The sequence below is a fragment of the Oryctolagus cuniculus genome, chromosome 4 (genome assembly GCF_964237555.1).
Source record: "Oryctolagus cuniculus chromosome 4, mOryCun1.1, whole genome shotgun sequence".
Lineage (NCBI taxonomy): Eukaryota > Metazoa > Chordata > Mammalia > Lagomorpha > Leporidae > Oryctolagus > Oryctolagus cuniculus.
In genome coordinates this window covers 120,122,923-120,142,079 of record NC_091435.1, presented here as the reverse complement: position 1 = coordinate 120,142,079, position 19,157 = coordinate 120,122,923, and the positions used below count along the sequence as shown (strand labels likewise).

At 42.9% G+C, this 19,157-nt stretch overlaps 1 pseudogene; it reads right to left on the bottom strand.

Annotated features, from left to right (window-relative positions):
- Positions 1 to 18,539: 18,539 nt before the first annotated feature.
- On the bottom strand, positions 18,540 to 18,866 carry LOC100349514 (RING-box protein 2-like; annotated as a pseudogene).
- Between the last annotated feature and the right edge of the window lie 291 nt (positions 18,867 to 19,157).

Sequence of the window (19,157 nt, the reverse complement as noted above, 5' to 3'; positions counted from 1 at the left end):
TGTTTAGGACATCTGCCATTCTTTTTTTTTTTTTTTTTTATTCATTTATTTGAAAGTCAAAGTTACAGAGAGAGAGAGATATTTTTTTTGAAGGGAGAGTTAGACAGTGAGAGAGAGAGAGACAGAGAGAAAGGCCTTCCTTCCATTGGTTCATCCCCCAAATGGCTGCTATGGCCAGCGTGCTGCACTGATCCAAAGGCAGGAGCCAGGTGCTTCCTCCTGGTCTCACATGCGGGTGCAGGGCCCAAAAGCTTGGGCCATCTTCCACTGCCTTCCTGGGCCACAACAGAGAGCTGGACTGGAAGAACAGCAACCAGGATAGAATCCGGTGCCCCGACTGGGACTAGAACCCCGGGGTGCCAGCGCCACAGGCGGAGGATTAACCTAGTGAGCCATGGCACTGGCCAGGACATCTGCTGTTCTATGAGTCTGCTATGTATCCTGCTTCCCATGTTGGATCATTCTCTCCTTTTTAATTCTATCAGTTAATATTAGCAGACACTAGTCTTGTTTGTGTGATCCCTTTGACTCTTAATCCTATCATTATGATCAATTGTGAACTGAAACTGATCACTTTGACTAGTGAAATGGCATTGGTACATGCCACCTTGATGGGATTGAATTGGAATCCCCTGGCACGTTTCTAACTCTACCGTTTGTGGCAAGTCCAATTGAGCATGTGCCAAACTGTACATCTCCTCCCTCTCTTATTCCCACTCTTACATTTAACAGGGATCACTTTTCAGTTAAAGTTTAAACACCTAAGAATAATTGTGTGTTAATTAAAGAGTTCAACCAATAGTATTAAGTAGAACAAAAAAAAATACTAAAAGGAATAAGTATTAAGCTGTTCGTCGACAGTCAGGACAAGGTTCTGATAAAGTCACCATTTCTCATAGTGTCCATTTCACTTCAATAGGTTTCCTTTTTGGTGCTCGGTCAGTTGTCACTAATCAGGGAGTACATATGATATTTGTCCCTTTGGGACTGGCTTATTTCACTCAGCATGATGTTTTCCAGATTCCTCCATTTTGTTGTAAATGACCGGATTTGGATTTCATTTTTTTTTTTACTGCTGTATAGTATTCTATAGAGTACATACCCCATAATTTCTTTATCTAGTCCACTGTTGATGAGCATTTAGGTTGATTCCATGTCTTAGCTATTATGAATTGAGCTGAAATAAACAGACAGCTCTTTTATTCGCCAATTTAATTTCCTTTGGGTAAATTCCCAGGAATGAGATGGCTGGGTTGTATGGTAGGGCAATATTCAGGTTTCTGGGGAATCTCCAAACTGTCTTCCATAGTGGCTTTACCATTTTGCATTCCCACCAACAGTGGGTTAGTGTCCCTTTTTCCCCACATCCTCTCCAGCATCTGTTGTTGGTAGATTTCTGTAAGTGAGCCATTCTAACCGGGGTGAGGTGAAACCTCATTGTGGTTTTGATTTGCATTTCCCTGATTGCTAGTGATCCTGAACATATTTTCATGTGTCTGTTGGCCATTTGGATTTCTTCTTTTGAAAAATGTCTATTGAGGTCCTTGGCCCATCTCTTAAGTGGGTTGTTTGTTTTGTTGTTGTGGAGTTTCTTGATCTCTTTGTAGATTCTGGTTATTAACCCTTTATCTGTAGCATAGTTTGCAAATAATTTTTTCCATTCTGTCGGTTGTCTCTTCACTCTCCTGACTGTTTCTTTTGCAGTACAGAAACTTCTCAATTTGATGCAATCCCAATAGTTGATTTTGGCTTTGACTGCCTGTGCCTCTGGGGTCTTTTTCAAGAAGTATTTGCCTGTGCCTATATCTTGCAGGGTTTCTCCAATGTTCTCTAATAATTTGATGGTGTCGGGTCATAGATTTAGATCTTTAATCCATGTTGAGTGGATTTTTGTGTAAGGAGAAAGGTAGGGGTCTTGCTTCATGATTCTGTATGTGGAAATCCAGTTTTCCTAGCACCATTTGTTGAAGAGAATGTCCTTGCTCCAGGAATTGGTTTTAGATCCTTGATCAAATATAAGTTGGCTGTAGATGTTTGGATTGATTTCTGGTGTTTCTATTCTGTTCCATTGGTCTATCCATCTGTTTCTGTACCAGTACCATGCTGTTTTGATAACAACTGCCCTGTAGTATGTCCTGAAATCTGGTATTGTGATGCTTCCGGCTTTGTTTTTGTTGTACACGATTGCTTTAGCTATTCGAGGTCTCCTGTGTCTCCATGTTAATTTCAGCATCATTTTCTCCAGATCTGAGAAGAATGTCTTTGGTATTTTGATTGGTATCACATTGAATCTATAAATTGCTTTTGGGAGAATGGACATTTTGATGATATTGATTCTTCCAATCCATGAGCATGGAAGATTTTTCCATTTTTTGGTATCCTCTTCTATTTCTCTCTTTAAGGTTTTATAATTTTCATCGTAGAGATCTTTAATGTCCTTGGTTAAGTTTACTCCAAAGTATTTGATTGTTTTTGTAGCTATTGTGAATTGGATTGATTTTAGCAGTTCTTTCTCAGCCATGGCATTGCCTGTGTATACAAAGGCTGTTGATTTTTGTGCATTGCTTTTATATCTTGCTACTTTGCCAAACTCTTCTATGAGTTCCAATAGTCTCTTAGTAGAGTTCTTTGGATCCTCTAAATACAGAATCATATCATCTGCAAAGAGGGATAGTTTGACTTCTTCCTTCCCAATTTGTATCCCTTTAATTTTTTTTTCTTGCCTAATAGCTCTGGCTAGAACTTCCAGAACTATATTGAATAGCAGTGGTGAGAGTGGGCATCCCTGTCTGGTAGCAGATCTCAGTGGAAATGCTTCCAACTTTTCCCCATTCCATAGGATGCTGGCCGTGGGTTTTTCATAAATTGCTTTGATTGTATTGAGGAATGTTCCTTCCATACCCAATTTGCTTAGAGTTTTCATCATGAAAGGGTGTTGTATTTATCGAATGCTTTCTCTGCATCTGTTGAGATAATCATATGGTTTTTCTTCTGCAGTCTGTTAATGTGGTGTATCACATTGATTGATTTGTGACCATTGAACCATCCCTGCATACCAGGTATAAATCCCACTTGTTCTGGGTGGATGATCTTTCTGATGTGTTGTTGCAATCTATTGGCCAGGATTTTATTGAGGATTTTTGCATCTATGTTCAACAGGGATATTGGTCTGTAATTTTCTTTCCATGCTGCATCTTTTTCTGGCTTAGGGATTAAGGTGATTCTGGCTTCATAGAAAGAATTTGGGAAGATTCCCTCTTTTTTCAATTGTTCTGAATAGTTTGAGAAGAATTGGAGTTAGTTCTTTAAATGTCTAGGAGAATTCAGCAGTGAATCCATCGGTCCTGGGCTTTTCTTTGTTGGGAGGGCCTTTATTACTGATTCAATTTCTTTCTCAGTTATGGGTCTGTTTAGGTTTTCAATGTCTTCCTGGTTCAATTTAGGTAGGTTACATGTGTCCAGGAATCTATCCATTTCTGATAGATTTCCCTGTTTGCTGGCATACAACTCTTTGTAATAATTTCTGATGATTCTTTTTATTTCTGTGGTGTCTGTTACATTCCCTTTTTCATCTCTGATTTTATTCATTTGGATCTTTTCTTTTTTTTAGTTAGTTGGGCCAGTGGTATGTCAATTTTGTTTATTTTTTCAGAAAACAAGCTCTTTGTTTGGCTAATCTTTTGTAATTTTTTTTATTCAATTCTGTTGATTTCTTCTCTCATTTTTTATTTTTTTGACAGGCAGAGTTAGACAGTGAGAGAGAGACAGAGAGAGAGAGAGAGAGAGAGAGAGAGTTATAGACAGTGAGAGAGAGACAGACAGAAAGGTCTTCCTTCCGTTGGTTCACTTCCCTAATGGCTGCTACGCCTATCTGAAGCCAGGAGCCAGGCGCTTCCTCCTGGTTGGTCTCTCACGTGGGTGCAAGGCCCAAACACTTGGGCCATCCTCCACTGCCCTCCCTGGCCACAGCAGAGAGCTGGACTGGAAGAGGAGCAACCGGGACCAGAACCCGGTGCCCCAACCAGGACTCGAACCCGGGGTGCCAGCGCCGTAAGCGGAGGATTAGCCCAGTGAGCCGTGATGCTGGCCTCTAATTTTAATTATTTCTCTTCTCCTACTAGTTTTGGATCTGGTTTGCTGCAGTTTTTAGATCCTTGAGATACACTGAAAGCTCACTTATTTGGTGATATGGATATACTTTTATGCAGCTTGATTTCCTCACTATGTAACTGGTTTCTTTATTCACTATGCAATTGATAATTCCTACTCTATTTTTGATTTTTAAAGTAATTATGTCTCCTTTTTTAGAACTTAAATTTTAAAGTAAAATCTACCCTAAAAAGAGATATGAAGATAATGAAGATCTACATATAATGTTTTCTCTAAAAGTCATTGCCAACCCAAGAGTGTCTAGATTTCCTTCTATCTTATCTTATGGTAGTTTTTATAGTTTTTGTATGTTACTTTTCAATCTATGATATATTTTATTTCTTAACCTTTTCATGATTTATTACATTGTTATGGTTTATGATCCATCCATTTTCTTATATGCACATTTTCATTTCAGTATAGACTTTTATGGTACATATTTGCGAGTTTACCAGTCCACCAGACCTCCAGTTTCCCTTCATTTTCTTGTAATCATAAGTAATGCTACAGTAAACTCCTCAGAAGAGAATACTCGAAAGTTTGTGGAAAAATGGGATTTAAAGATGTGTATTATCTTTACTATTGTACAGGATTTTGGACCCTATGAAAATTCTTTGGAACCACGCTCAAGGTTGGAATTACTGGGTCATGGAATATAGTTAATTTAAATAAGAAGAGACAGGGTTTGTTCCTAGGATGGCTATACCATTCTGCACTCTTACTTTCAGCTACACATTCCTGTCACATTAAAAAGCGTGAGTCAGCTTTCTAATTTTTGCCAATCTAATACTTGTAAAATGTCCCATTGTCATTTAAATTTGTATTTATGTGGAGTCATTGATTTATTGCTGTTCTAATTCCAAGATAAGGCAATATAATGCTATAAAGCTTATTCATTCAGATAATTACTGGCTCACTTGTATTTACATTTTAAAAGTACAAAAATATTACTTTATTATTGCAGAGACCTCTAGGTAAAATACCAAAAAAATTATGATAACTTGAGTAGTTCTTTCTTAGCTAAGAAATAAAATTTAAAAGACAAATTCTCCAGATTTACATTATAAATAAACATGAAGAAAAAATTTTCAATGTCCCAGTTTAAGAGCCTTGCAACTCAACTCAGCCTGGTAATTAAAGGAATCCAGTTGCTGTAGACTTTCAAAACAATATTTGAATGAGAGGTAACCTTTTAAAGCAAACAAATTTCTAGGTCATATAAAGGTTAGATGGCTGACTTTTGAACATTGCTGTTTTAGATATGAAGAGTAAAACAGTGCTGCCTGGAAGGGAACTTCTTTTTTATGATTTTTAAAAACTTTTCTCAGTGTGTTTTATTAATTTAATAGTAACTGGGCTCAATACAAGTAATTTTGTTAGTTTTATTGTTTCTAAACCCTGAATCAACTGACATTTGCACACAGGCTGCTTTATTTGATTGACTTCAGTATCTTTTTTTTCTTTCTTTTTTTTTTTTTTTTTTTTTACCCAGACACCTTTTATTTAAGGAATACAAACGTCATGCATTTCATAAATACAACTTTAGGAAAAGTGATTCTTCCCACATTCCCACATTCCCAACCTTCCTCCTACTTCCTCTCCTATTCCCATTCTTATTTTTTACTAAGATTCATTTTCAATTAGAGTTATACACATAAGATTAATTCTATATTATGTAAGAGTTCAACAAATAGTATGAAAAAAAAAAAACTGGAGAACTTCTTGTCCCCCAATAAATAACAGCACTTTGCTATGAAAACAAAGAGATCTCTTGGGATATGGAGACAGATACCACAAGACTCCTGATTGTTATACTAAGGGAGTATGGATCATTTTTTGCTTCTGATTTTAAAACTTTCAACTTGACTTCAAGGTGAAAAAGAATGAAGTTCAGTACAAATAATCATAGCAAGGTTGCAAGTTCTTTAATTTTATACTTGTAAGAATTAGTTTCAAAGTAAGTTCCCAATCCAATTCTTTGAATGTAATTGACCAAACAAAAAACAAAAAACACTGTACCAGAAAGAAAGAGAGAACATCTAAAGAGAGGTACTTGCATTTCTTCTAATGATGACTGTCACATGAAGATGTCATAAATTCCTGAGACATTCACATAGAAAGAAATTTCTGTCTCTGTGAGGCTGTGTGAAAACAGGCACCTTCATGTTTCTGGGAAACATTGGTACAAAGCCTTCGAGAGTCATTTTGGAAATATTTGTCAGATTTCTATGTGCATCTATTCTCAGGTCCATGGAAATCCTGTTCAGTGTGTGTCGCTCCCCCATTCGCGGAGGAACGACACAGGACCCTGCGCTGTTCTTTTGTCTGCTCGCCTCTTCCTGGGTTTGCTGCTGGTTCTTCCCGGGTTGGCTGCCGACCCCTCCACCTCCGTGGAAGGGTGGTTCCCCCTGCCACTTTCCCCGCTTCCGCGGGGGAGCGGCACACCACCGGCCGGCTCTCTCGGGGGCTGCACAGGTGTTCCTTCAGATGTTCCTGGTGCATGTTGTCTCTCTCCTCCTTTATAGTCCTCTTCCACCAATCCCAACTCTGCTACCCACATGCCGAGCACGCTGCTCTCCTCCAATCAGGAGCAGGATCAGCTCCTGCAGCTTATCAGTCAAATTGGCAAGAGGCAGCTGCGTAGTTTACTCCTCCCAGCGCCATATTGTGGGAGAGTAGATGCATAGAATAAGTCCTAATTCCAGTAATAGTCTCAGTTGCTCCCCACAAGTGTGGACTCAATCTGGAAGTTATTTCTTTCTAAAAAGGAATTAGATACAAACCTCAGTGAAAGCCCAAGCGATTAGAAAACATAGACAGGTCAAAAGCAGAGCTGTGCATCTGCAAGACAGTGCTGATCCTGAGGAGCAAGAAGGTGGTGGCAGGTTTAGCACAATGTTTTCAAGAAAAGCTAGGTCTGGAGCCAGCATTGTGGTGTGGCATGCTAATGACTGTGTGCAACACTGGCATCCCATATGAGTGCTGGTTCATGTCCCAGATGCTTCACCTCTGATCCAGCTCCTTGCTAATGTACCTGGGAAGGCAGTGAACAATGACCAAACTACCTGGGGCCCTGCACCCATGTGGGAGACCCCAGTGGACTTCCTGGCTCCTGGCTTTGGCCCAGTGCAGCCCCTGCTATTGAGGTCATTTAGGAGTGAACCAGTAGATGGAAGATCTCTCTCTCTCTCTCTCTCTCTGTAGCTCTTTTTCTTTCTTTTTTTTTTTTTTAAATGAATTAATTAGAAAGGCAGATCTACAGAGGCAGAGAGAGAGAGAGGTCCTTCCATCTGCTGGTTCATTCCCCAAATGGTTGCAATGGCTGAGCTGGGCCAATTGGAAGCCAGGCATCTGGATCTTCCTCCAGGTCTCCCACATGGGTTCAGGGGCCAAGGACTTGGGTCATCTTCTACTGCTTTCCCAGGCTGTAGCAGAGAGCTGAATCAGAAGTGGTGCAGCTGGAACTCAAACTGATGCCCATATGGGATGCTGGCACTGCTGGCAGCGGCTTTACGGCTTTACCTGCAATGCCACAGCGCTGGCCCTGTAACTCCCTTTCAAGTGTAAAATAAACAAATCTTTATGAAAGAAAGAAATAAGGAAGCAAAGCTAAGTTAAATCCATTTGGGCCAGGGAGATATTTGATTGGAAACCTGATTTTGTGGGTGGAGGTTGGGCGGAGAGGTTAAGTTGCCACTTGGGATGCCTGTATCTTATTATAATGTTTGCTGTACTTCTGATCCAACTTCCTGCTAATGCTCATTGTGGGAGGCAGCGAATGATGGCTCAAGTAATTTGGTTCCTATCACCCACATGTGAGTCGAGTTGAGTTTCAGGCTTCTAGTTTCAGCTTGGCCCAGCTCCAGGTGTTGCAGGCATGTGGAAAGGGGGGTGGAGGGAGGGAGAGTCTTTCTCTCCTTTCTCACTTTCAAATAAAATGAAGATACATAAATAAGAATTTTTAAAATCTGATCTTTTGAGCAATTGCAGATGCCCCTTTTGAGGATTTTAAAATATGGTTTTTAAGGAAGCAATCATTCTGAACAAACAGGTGTGTGACAAAAGCAGAGAGTATGTTACCTGCAAGAATGTCAGTAAGGCCTGGGTGATGTCAGAAATGAAATCTAATTGAGAACAGAATTCTTTCCTAAGAATTGCCTAAGACTTTCCAGCATTTCTTTGGTAAGGAGACATTAAATGTGACACCAGAATGCTCCGTGCTGTACCTGGTGAAGTACTTGGTGTAGAAATAACTAGAGAACTGCTTGTGTTTTCTTTCATACTGCGATTCAGTTTGTTTCAGTTGGTCCTTGTGTTGTTTTTATGGTGCCCCACACTAAAGAACCCCTGAAAGAATTGTTATAGGTAATGATCAGGGATGGGTGGATCTACGTCAACCTGTGCAGTCAGTTGTTCGAATGAGGTGGCCAGGTGGACTGTGGCTTTGGCAATGTGCCCCAGTGTCCTGTCTGATGTGCTGCCTATTCCATTGATATGGGGCAAGAAGTGACGTTCATTATGGTGACTGGCCCTACAAGAAAAGATGACTTAATGTTTGGTACATTCTGTTCCAGAAAGCAAGAAAATGTGACTATTATAGAAATAGTTTCATGTACTGAAAATTTTTTCTGAAGTTTCTATGCTCTAAAACAATGGTTCTCAAACATTACCATGCACCAGAATCACCTAGAATGCTATTAAAACACAGATTTCTGGGTTCCATCCTAGACTTTCTGATTTAGTAAATTTGGAGTGAGGCCCAAGAATTTGCATAGAAGGGAAATTTGCAGGATTAGCAAGGTTATCTGAACTTGCACATGGTAAATTTCTTATTCCTCATGATGCCAAACACTTCAGATATATTGCCAAGCGATGTAAAAGGCAGGGTGCTCATTAAGACCAACCTTATTTTTCCCAGCATTAAAGTCTCCTGGGACTGTTCTGCACATTCTCCATCCTTCCAACAAAGCCCATCCTCAAAATCTGAATCTAAAATTATTAACTGCTGTATTCACTTTCTTTTATTTCCTTCACTATACACGTGAAACAATTGAGAATAATACATGGCAGAATATAATTGAACAGTGGTGTTTCCAGAGCTCAAAGAAAGGAACAATCAACAAAGACTGTGGTGGTATTGAAAAGTAAGCTTGACCTTGGCAGAAGGGTGGCTTTTGGTTGGTTAGTCAGACAGGAGGTGGCATACATTTCAGACCAGAGGCAGGGCAGTAGAGAGATGAGAGGACGGTGTCCTGGGAGTGCAAAGAAGGAGGAATGAATAGGAAGGGTGAGGCTAGAGAGCCAGGCAGAGGTCACAGTTGGTTTAGTAGGACTTGGGAAGGTGCTGAAGGTGGTAGGGTGATTAAAGGCCTGTTTCAGGCACAGTACTTGGGCGATGGACTGTGCGAGGTGGCTTGACAGTGGAGGCCACCTAACAGGCTGTTCTGGAAATTCAAACCTGTTCAAGCCAGCACAAGCCTCCTTAACATAAAGTGTGTCTAAGGCACAACCAAAGACATCCTAGATAGTATTACCTCAGTGCGTCTGGGCAAGCTGGGCCACATCATGTTCTGCTCCTTTTCTTAAACTTTCAAAATGTTACTTTCATTCCCATTGTTGCATGTAAATTTTCAAACTAATCTATCTATTTATAATTATCTATCATCACCTATCTATCTATGTATCATCTAACTATACCTATATCACAGCATTGCCTTTTCAAGTTAAAAACCTCTTTTCATGTCACAATGTTGGTTTATTATTTCCAAGCTGGTCTCTAATTTTCTCGTACCAGTTTGTTTTGTCATCCCTCCAAACTTGCTTTCCTGCCACTAAATTTTCTCTTCATCTGATAATCCAAACCCGAACAATCTCTGTTCTTTTCCCACCTGGCTTAGTTTAGAGGTAAGCATTTTCTTTTGCTTGATGATCAAACTCACTAAAATATGCAGTGACAGATGGTTCTCTACCCTCCCCCCATGTTGCTTTAATTTAATTTATGTCACACATGATTCATAGATCACCTCAGAATAAAACAGGATATTTCCCTCACTTGAATAAAGGAATAAGAACACTGTCCCCGGCGTTAAATGTATAACTCATGTTTCCCTAGGCCATGTTGACATAGCAGCAGTGTGTGTGGCTCAGTCTTCATCAGCAAACTTTGGAGATCCCAGACCTCAGAGCCTCCAAAAAACTCTTAGAGTGCCTGATTCGGAAGATATCTCCCCATTTGTCCTACCCATATCTGCCATGTGGTTCCTACAGCCCTAAAATCACTCTCCAGCATCAGGGTTTTTCAGTTGCTCCTCAATTCAGTTCTCCATGGCTTCTGGCCACCCCATTCTCCCAGCTTGCTTTCTTCCTGGGCCCCAGAGCAGATGCATGTTGTGCTCTGTGATTTATGTGGCTCTGTTCTTTATTATCGCCCCTTTCCAGGAACAAAGCACAGGTTCAGAGGCGGGGCTGAGCGGCAATCATGGAGACACCTTGCTGCGCTGCCTTGGGCCATCCTCCCTTTGATCTCTTCCAGTGTGCCCAGATCTAGTGTGTGTGCCCTAGATCTCCTTTCAAGGGACAAACAGAATCAGGAAGTACGTTGTATGATTTATGCAGCTGATTCATAAACTGTGGGCAGTTTTAACATGCCTTCGGCAACTACAAAACCTTATCTTTGGGAAACTTGGGATCATTCCCCAGCCCTGCTGATTTTTACTCCCTCTTCAGATGCTGTACAATGGCCTCTGTATCCATGTGTGTGGTCTGAGGTCCTTGTTAAAAACTATCAGCTGTTGAGCCGGCGCCTCAGCTCAATAGGCTAATCCTATTAGAACCGGGCACACCAGGTTCTAGTCCTGGTCGGGGCGCTGGATTCTGTCCCGGTTGCCCCTCTTCCAGACCAGCTCTCTGCTGTGGCCTGGGAAGGCAGTGGAGGATGGCCCAAGTGCTAGGGCCCTGCACCCCATGGGAGACCAGGAGAAGCACCTGGCTCCTGCCTTCGGATCAGCGCAGTGCGCCGGCCGCAGCGCGCCAGCCGTGGCGGGCATTGGAGGGTGAACCAACGGCAAAAGGAAGACCTTTCTCTCTGTCTCTCTCTCACTATCCACTCTGCCTGTCAAAAAAACAAACAAACAAACAAACAAAGAAAAAAAAAACTATGAGCTGTCCACACCCAAATACCATCCAAATGTTTAGATTTTCCAACACATACAAATGAGGTCCTATTCATCATCAAAAATATGCTTTTTGAGTGTCTACTCTGTGTCAGACATTGTTCTCAGCATTTGGATTATGGCAGTCAACGAGACAGACACAATCTCTGCTCTCAGGGAAGGTATGCTTTCATAGAAGCGCAAGTAAATAAATTCAGAGAGTGCTGAGTGCTGTGAAGAAAATAATACAAGGCGAAATGATAGACAATGATGAGGTTGCAGAGGGAGGCCTTTCTGAAGAGGGAACACTGATGAGAAACCTCTGTGATAAGCAAGAGGCAACCATAAGATGCCACAGGCAGAGAATATTCCAAACACAAAGAAGATTAATGGTAAAGGCCTGAGTTGGAAGTGGGAGCATCAGTGAGCCTGGAATGTAATATGACTGGCGGATAAGGAGTGAGGGGAGGGATGCGGGATGAAAGAAGAGGCAGATAGGGGTTCATATCATGCAGGGCTTTTTAAGGAAAGAAGGTTAGACTTTATTTGAGTGCTGCAGGAAGCCACTGAAAAGTTTAACCAAGGGAGGAGCATGATCTGATGTAAGTTTCTTATTAACGTTTTTTAAAAATTGAGTTGTAGAGGACAGCGCTGTGGCACAGCATGTTACACTGCCACCTGCAAAGCTGACATTCCATTTCAGAATGCTTGTTCGAGTCCCTGCAGCTCTGCTTTGGATTCAGCTCCCTGCTAATATGCTTGGTATGATGGTCCAGGTACCTGGGCCTCCGTCACCCGCATGAGAGACTAGTTGGAGTTCCAGGCTCTTGATTTATACCTCGCCCAGTCTTGGCCATTGTGACCATTTGGGGAGTGAAATAGAAGATGAAAGATCACTTTCTCTGTGTCTCTTCGTCTCTGTCACTCTATTTATTTCTAATTTATTTCAAATAAATTAATAAATCATTTTTAAAAATTGAAATTTAAATTTAAAAAATTGAATTAATTCACATCACATAAACTTCACCATTTGAAAGGGCACAATTAGTCAACTGTTAGCATTTCACAATGTGAACAACTACCACCAAAAATTCCAAAACATTTCCACCACGCCACAAAGAAACCCCATACCTGTTAGCAGGTTCTCCTCATTTCCTCTTTCCCCAGTCCTTGGTAACCACTAATTTATTTTTGTCCTCTATGGATTTGCCTGTTGTGAACATTTCTTTTTTTATTTTAAAAAATTTTTAATTTTATTTATTTTTATTTTATTTTTTGACAGGCAGAGTTAGAGAGAGAGAGACAGAGACAGGGAGAAAGGTCCTCCTTCCATTGGTTCACCCCCCTAAATGGCCGCTGCAGCCGGCGTGCTGCGTTGATCCGAAGCCAGGAGCCAGGTGCTTCCTCCTGGTCTCCCATGCAGGTGCAGTGACCCAAGCACGTGGGCCATCCTCCACTGCCTTCCCAGCCCACAGCAGAGAGCTGGACTGGAAGAGAAGCAACCGGGACAGAATCCGGCACCCCAACCGGGACTAGAACCCGGTGTGCCGGCGCCGCAGGCGGAGGACTAGCCAAGTGAGCCACAGTGCTGGCCGTGAACATTTCATATAAACAGAATCATAGAGCCTATTGCATCTGCTTTGTTTTGTTTAGTGTAATGTTTTCAAGATTCATCCATATTGTTTCATGTAATAATACTTCATTCCTTTTAATTTCATAATTATATCCTATTGTATATATGAGTATATACCACATTTTGTTTATCCAGTCATCAGTTAATGAGCTTTTGGGCTGTTTCACCTTTTGGTTGTAATGAACCACTCGCCGGCGCGGCAGCTCACTAGGCTAATCCTCCACCTAGCGGCGCCGGCACACCGGGTTCTAGCCCCGGTCGGGGCGCCGGATTCTGTCCCGGTTGCTCCTCTTCCAGGCCAGCTCTCTGCTGTGCCAGGGAGTGCAGTGGAGGATGGCCCAAGTACTTGGGCCCTACACCCCATGGGAGACCAGGAGAAGCACCTGGCTCCTGCCATTGGATCAGCGCGGTGCGCTGGCCGCAGCTTGCCGGCTGCGGCGGCCATTGGAGGGTGAGCCAACGGCAAAGGAAGACCTTTCTCTCTGTCTCTCTCTCACTGTCCACTCTGTCTGTCAAAAAGAAAAAAAAAATACTTCTGTGACCACTCATCTATAAGGTTTTTTTTTTTTTTTAATGAGCATATGTTTTCATGTCTCTTGTGTACACAGCTAGGTGTGGAATTGCTAGGTTATATGGTAAGTATTTGTTTCACTTTCTGAAGAACTGCCAGACCCTGTCATGTGGCTGTACCATTTTATATTCCCTCTACTAATGTTTATGGATTCCAATTTCTCTGCATCCTAGACAACACTTACTGTTTTATGAGCTTATGGGCTATTTGCATGTGTTCTTTGGAGACATGTCAATACAAATCTTTTGCCTATTTTAAAATTGTATTTACTTCTTTATTGTTGACTGTAAGGGTTCTTTTTACATTCAGGATAGTTGTATTTTACATGACTTGCAAAAATTTTCTACCATTCTGTGAACTTTGTTTTCACTTTCTTGACAGTATTCTTTTTAAAAGATCACTCTGACAGCTATATAGAAGATGGACTATTGGAGATGAGAGGGGTCCTGGGGACATGAATTAGGAACAATTGCATGCTTGGTTAGTAAATAGGTTCTGGTTTTAAATTATTGTTGCCAGCTTTAGGTAGGCAGTGTTTTATCAGATGCCTGGAATTTTATTCCATTTCATGAGGGAATCTTCAGAAGTTTGTGAAAATGTTGTGTTATGAACAAACTATGCATGGATTGCAAAATTTTTTACACAAAAATAAATATCTTTTAATTCCATTTTCCATGAGATTTTTGAAGTGCCCTCATATATTGCTTTCATACTAAGAGAGAAAATTGTGACACAACACATGTATTTTGTCTTTAGACTCAAGAATCAGCCCTAGCATGTGGTGACAGTAGTTCTGGGCTTGTTACATAAATTTTGACCATGATTTTAGATTTTGAAGAACCAGATTGCAAATCTCACCCATAAAAAGTTGATAAATTGTATTATTAAATTCACAGACAGGAATGAAAGCTCTTATGGTAAAGAGAGCACAGTATTTTGGGGGAATGAGGTAGAAAAAAAAAGGGCCTGTGCTTGGACACTCCTTCCCCAGCAAGGAAGTTTTCTTGGGAAATCAAAGAGGAAATTGGGATGATTTGAAAGAGGAAGAATGGAAACAAAGAAAAAGAAAACGACGATTAGCTGCAGGGAGCATGAACTTAGGACACAGAATGGGCTCTTGGTGAAGAGACTAGACATGCTCGAATAGGAAGGTCAGGGCAGATATATGTGGAAAGAACAGAGGCATGCTCAGGTCCACTTAGAAAAGGTGAAGATGTTTTAATTAACATTAGTGATGACTGGGCCAAATGAAAACAAATGAAAAGAAGAAAGACCATGGGAGGAAATCTTCCCCCTGCCTGCAAGAAACCAGATCCAGGAACAAACAGAGAAACCCCTGTGAAAAGTGCAGATAGATAAAGAATCCACAGTAAGTTGGCCGGCGCCACGGCTCACTAGGCTAATCTTCTGCCTGTGGCGCTGGCACCCCGGGTTCTAGTCCCGGTTAGGGCGCCGGTTCTCTCGTGGTTGTTCCTCTTCCAGTCCAGCTCTCTGCTGTGGCTCGGGAAGGTAGTGGAGGATGGCCCAAGTGCTTGGGCCCTGCACCCGCATGGGAGACTGGGAGGAAGCACCTGGCTCCTGGCTTCGGATCGGCGCAGCACCGGCCATAGCGGCCATTTGGGGGGTGAACCAACGGAAGGAAGACCTTTCTCTCTCTCTCTCACTAACTCTAACTCTGCCTGCCAAAATAAATAAATAAATAAATAAAATAAAAAAATCCACAGTAAGAGCAATTGAAACAATTTTGTGTGTGTGCACCCTGACCTCCCAGAGCCCATGCTGACCTCCTGTGTGGGCATGTCTAGTCTCTCCACTAAGCAGTCATTCTGTTTTTTTTTTCTTTTCTTTTTTTTTTTTTTTTTTTGACAGGCAGAGTGGACAGTGAGAGAGAGAGGCAGAGATAAAGGTCTTCCTTTGCCGTTGGTTCACCCTCCAATGGCCACTGCGCCCGGTGCGCTGCAGCCAGCGCACCGTGCTGATCTGATGGCAGGAGCCAGGTGCTTCTCCTGGTCTCCCATACGGGTGCAGGGCCCAGGCACTTGGGCCATCCTCCACTGCACTCCCGGGCCACAGCAGAGAGCTGGCCTGGAAGAGGGACAACCGGGACAGAATCCGGCGTCCCAATCGGGACTAGAACCCGGTGTGCCGGTGCCGCAAGGCGGAGGATTAGCCTATTGAGCCGCGGTGCCGGCTCATTCTGTTTTCTAAGAAAAGTGTACTGACCCTCCAGCTAATTGTCTTCCCTTGTTTTTTTTTTTTTTTTTTTTTTTTTTTTTTTGACAGGCAGAGTGGACAGTGAGAGAAACAGAGAGAAAGGTCTTCCTTTGCCGTTGGTTCACCCTCCAATGGCCGCCGCTGCAGCCGGCGCACCGCGCTGATCCTGGCAGGAGCCAGGAGCCAGGTGCTTTTCCTGGTCTCCCATGGGGTGCAGGGCCCAAGCACCTGGGCCATCCTCCACTGCACTCCCTGGCCATAGCAGAGAGCTGGCCTGGAAGAGGGGCGACCGGGACAGAATCCGGCGCCCCAACCGGGACTAGAACCCGGTGTGCCGGCGCCGCAAGGTGGAGGATTAGCCTATTGAGCCACGGCGCCGGCTCCCTTGTTTTGTTTTTATTCTTCCACTCTTTCTGCTCTGATAGACTGAAGCATAATTGGTGCTATTAAGCCAAGTGGTCAAAAAGAATTTGGGCAGATTTGAGAGGGGAAGACCAGGTAAATAAGCTTACAGTATTCAGATGGTTGTTAACACAGGCAGAATCAGAGACAGAAAACTAAAGCAGGTGGCAAGCAGGTTTTGCCTGTGCCTTGAGGGCGTGTGTCAGAAAAGCTTATGGAGGTGGCATTCTAAGGGAAGGTGCAACAGAGATGAAAAATATAAATGGCCAGCGCCGCAGCTCACTAGGCTAATCCTCCGCCTTGCGGCGCCGGCACACTGGGTTCTAGTCCCGGTTGGGACACCGGATTCTGTCCCGGTTGCCCCTCTTCCAGGCTGGCTCTTTGCTGTAGTCAGGGAGTGCAGTGGAGGATGGCCCAGGTGCTTGGGCCCTGCACCCCATGGGAGACCAGGAGAAGCACCTGGCTCCTGCCATCGGATCAGCGCAGTGCGCCGGCTGCAGCTTGCCGGCCGCGGCAGCCATTGGAGGGTGAACCAACGGCAAAGGAAGACCTTTCTCTCTGTCTCTCTCTCTCACTGTCCACTCTGCCTGTCAAAAAAAAATATATATATATATATATATATATATATATATATATATATATATAAATGGAGAGCCAGACAGAACAGTCATCACCCAACACTAGGCCCAGAAGGGATGTTGGTTTAATGGCATAATATCTCCTAGGGAGTCTCCCAGGTAGGAGAAGGTGGACAAAATTATTTTAGCAGTATAGCTTTTGGTAGCCTTAGTCATTTTTTATTTCATCTATTTCACAAAGGTGGACTCCTACTTCTCAAACCTAGAGGAACAGGCTAGAAAAAACATTTTTAGGCAAGAAAACAAAGACACCAGTTCCTGCCTTACATGTATAGAAAGGGAAGGAATCAATTAATAAATAGGTTAGGGGTGGGTATTGTGGTGGAGTGGGTTAAGCTGCTACTTGGGATGCCTGCCTCTCGTGTCAGAGTACTGGTTTGAATCCAGGCTATTCTGCTTCCAAGATCCCCACTAATGTACCTGGGAAGCAGCAGATGACAGCTCAAGTGTTTGATTTCCTGCTGCCCACGTGGGAGATCTGGATGGAATTCCTGGTTCCTGGCTTCGGCCTAACCAGGATCTGGCTGTTGCCATTATTTGGGGAATCAGCAGATGGAAGATCTTTCTTTCTTCTCAAAGAGTTGGCTTATGAGAGTTAACAGTAAAAGTTGATTGCAAAGGTGTACCTCTTTTTTTTTTTTTAAGATAAACAGAATAAACCATTTATTGAAACATTAGGCAATAAAATACACTTTTTTGAGCCCATGCTACATTGGTAAACATTTCCCCCTCATAAACACTTTACCTAAAACACAGTTAAATTAAAACATCATCTGACCAAAAAACTAGAAAATACTTCTAAAAATTAAAAAAAAATTCTTTCACCACTTGATGGTTGAATATTGAGACAAGTGCTTATCTAGGTTTTCTTGATGAGTCAAAGATGGAGAATGATGACTTAACAGCCAACCAAAGTTTCAAATTTTATTTATCCCGTTCACTGGTCCAAACTTAGAATTTTTACTTTATAGAATAAGAAATAAAGATTTCACAGACAATCCCTCCTCTTTCCATCATAAAAAAACACCAGGAACAAATAAGGGATAAGAGCTAGGTTTTATTTTTATTTATTTATTTTTTATCTTTTTAAAGGTCTTCCCTCCATTGGTTCACCCCCCAAATGGCTGCTACGGCTGGTGCTGAGCCAATCCAAAGCCAGGAGCCAGGTGCTTCTCCTGGTCTCCCATGGGGTGCAGGGCCCAAGCACTTGGGCCATCCTGCACTGCCCTCCTGGGCCACAGCAGAGAGCTGGACTGGAAGAGGGGCAACCGGGACAGAATCCGGCGCTCACATGGGATGCCGGTGCAGCAGAGGAGGATCAACCAAGTGAGCCACAGCGCCGGCCCCTAGGGCTAGTTTTAAACTGCATTTTATTTGTTACATTTTTTTTTTTTTGAAAACAGATCAATAATAGGCATGCAAAAATTTCTTCTCTGAATAGAACTGCTTCCATTGTCTCTTGTACGTCAACAGGTAAGTTATAAAGGTCATTCGGTTGGCATGCTCTCCTCTTTAATAGCACTTCTAAATAGCGTGCATGACACACACCACAGAGGTAGGAAATACCATCTTTAATAAATTATATCCTTAATTGAAAAGAATTTCTGAACATAAAACTGACAAAGTGCTAACCCAGGCCTCTGATGAGTCCTACAGGCCCACAGCCCCATGGCCTCCTAGTTGAAGAGTTAATCCCTGCAGTGTTGCAGCCTTCATAGGGCACTTGGAAACAAGATCCACCAGGGCTCCACATGAGGGCACTGGGAAGGCCTCTGGCGCGCTCACTTGCCGATTCTCTGGACCACCCAGTCCTGCTGGCAGAGAGGGCACCAGTTGTTCTGCTTCACCCACAGGGACATGCAGCAGTCGTGAAAGGAATGCTCACGTTCTCCCCAGACCACAACGCAATCTTGTTTTCAGTTTGACATCTAAGACAGGCATCCGTCACTTGACCCTGCCGATAGTGCACGTATCACACTCATTGTCCCAGCTCCACCTGGCCACCGCGTTCCACTTCTTGAGAGAGAACATTTTGTCAACTTGGAGCCTGTGCTCACGGAGTGAGAGGACAGGGCGCAGGTCTCCTAGCCGTCTTCCACGTCGGCCATGGCGGCAGCGAAGACATTGGGTCGTGGGAGGTGGGCAACTATGGCGGCTCTGTGGGACCGTCCCTGTACCTCGTTTTAATGCATTAAGTGGAGGATATTATCTATGTCTCATAAGCTGTAGTAACATCTAAGTGCTTGCAAAAGACGCACCATTCTTGGGTTCTTCTCCAAAGTTAACTCTCGAAAAAAAATTATATATAGAGAGGGCCGGTGCTGTGGCTTAGCGGATAAAGCCGCCCTGCAGTGCCAGCATCCCATATGGGCACCGGTTCAAGTCCCAGCTGCTCCACT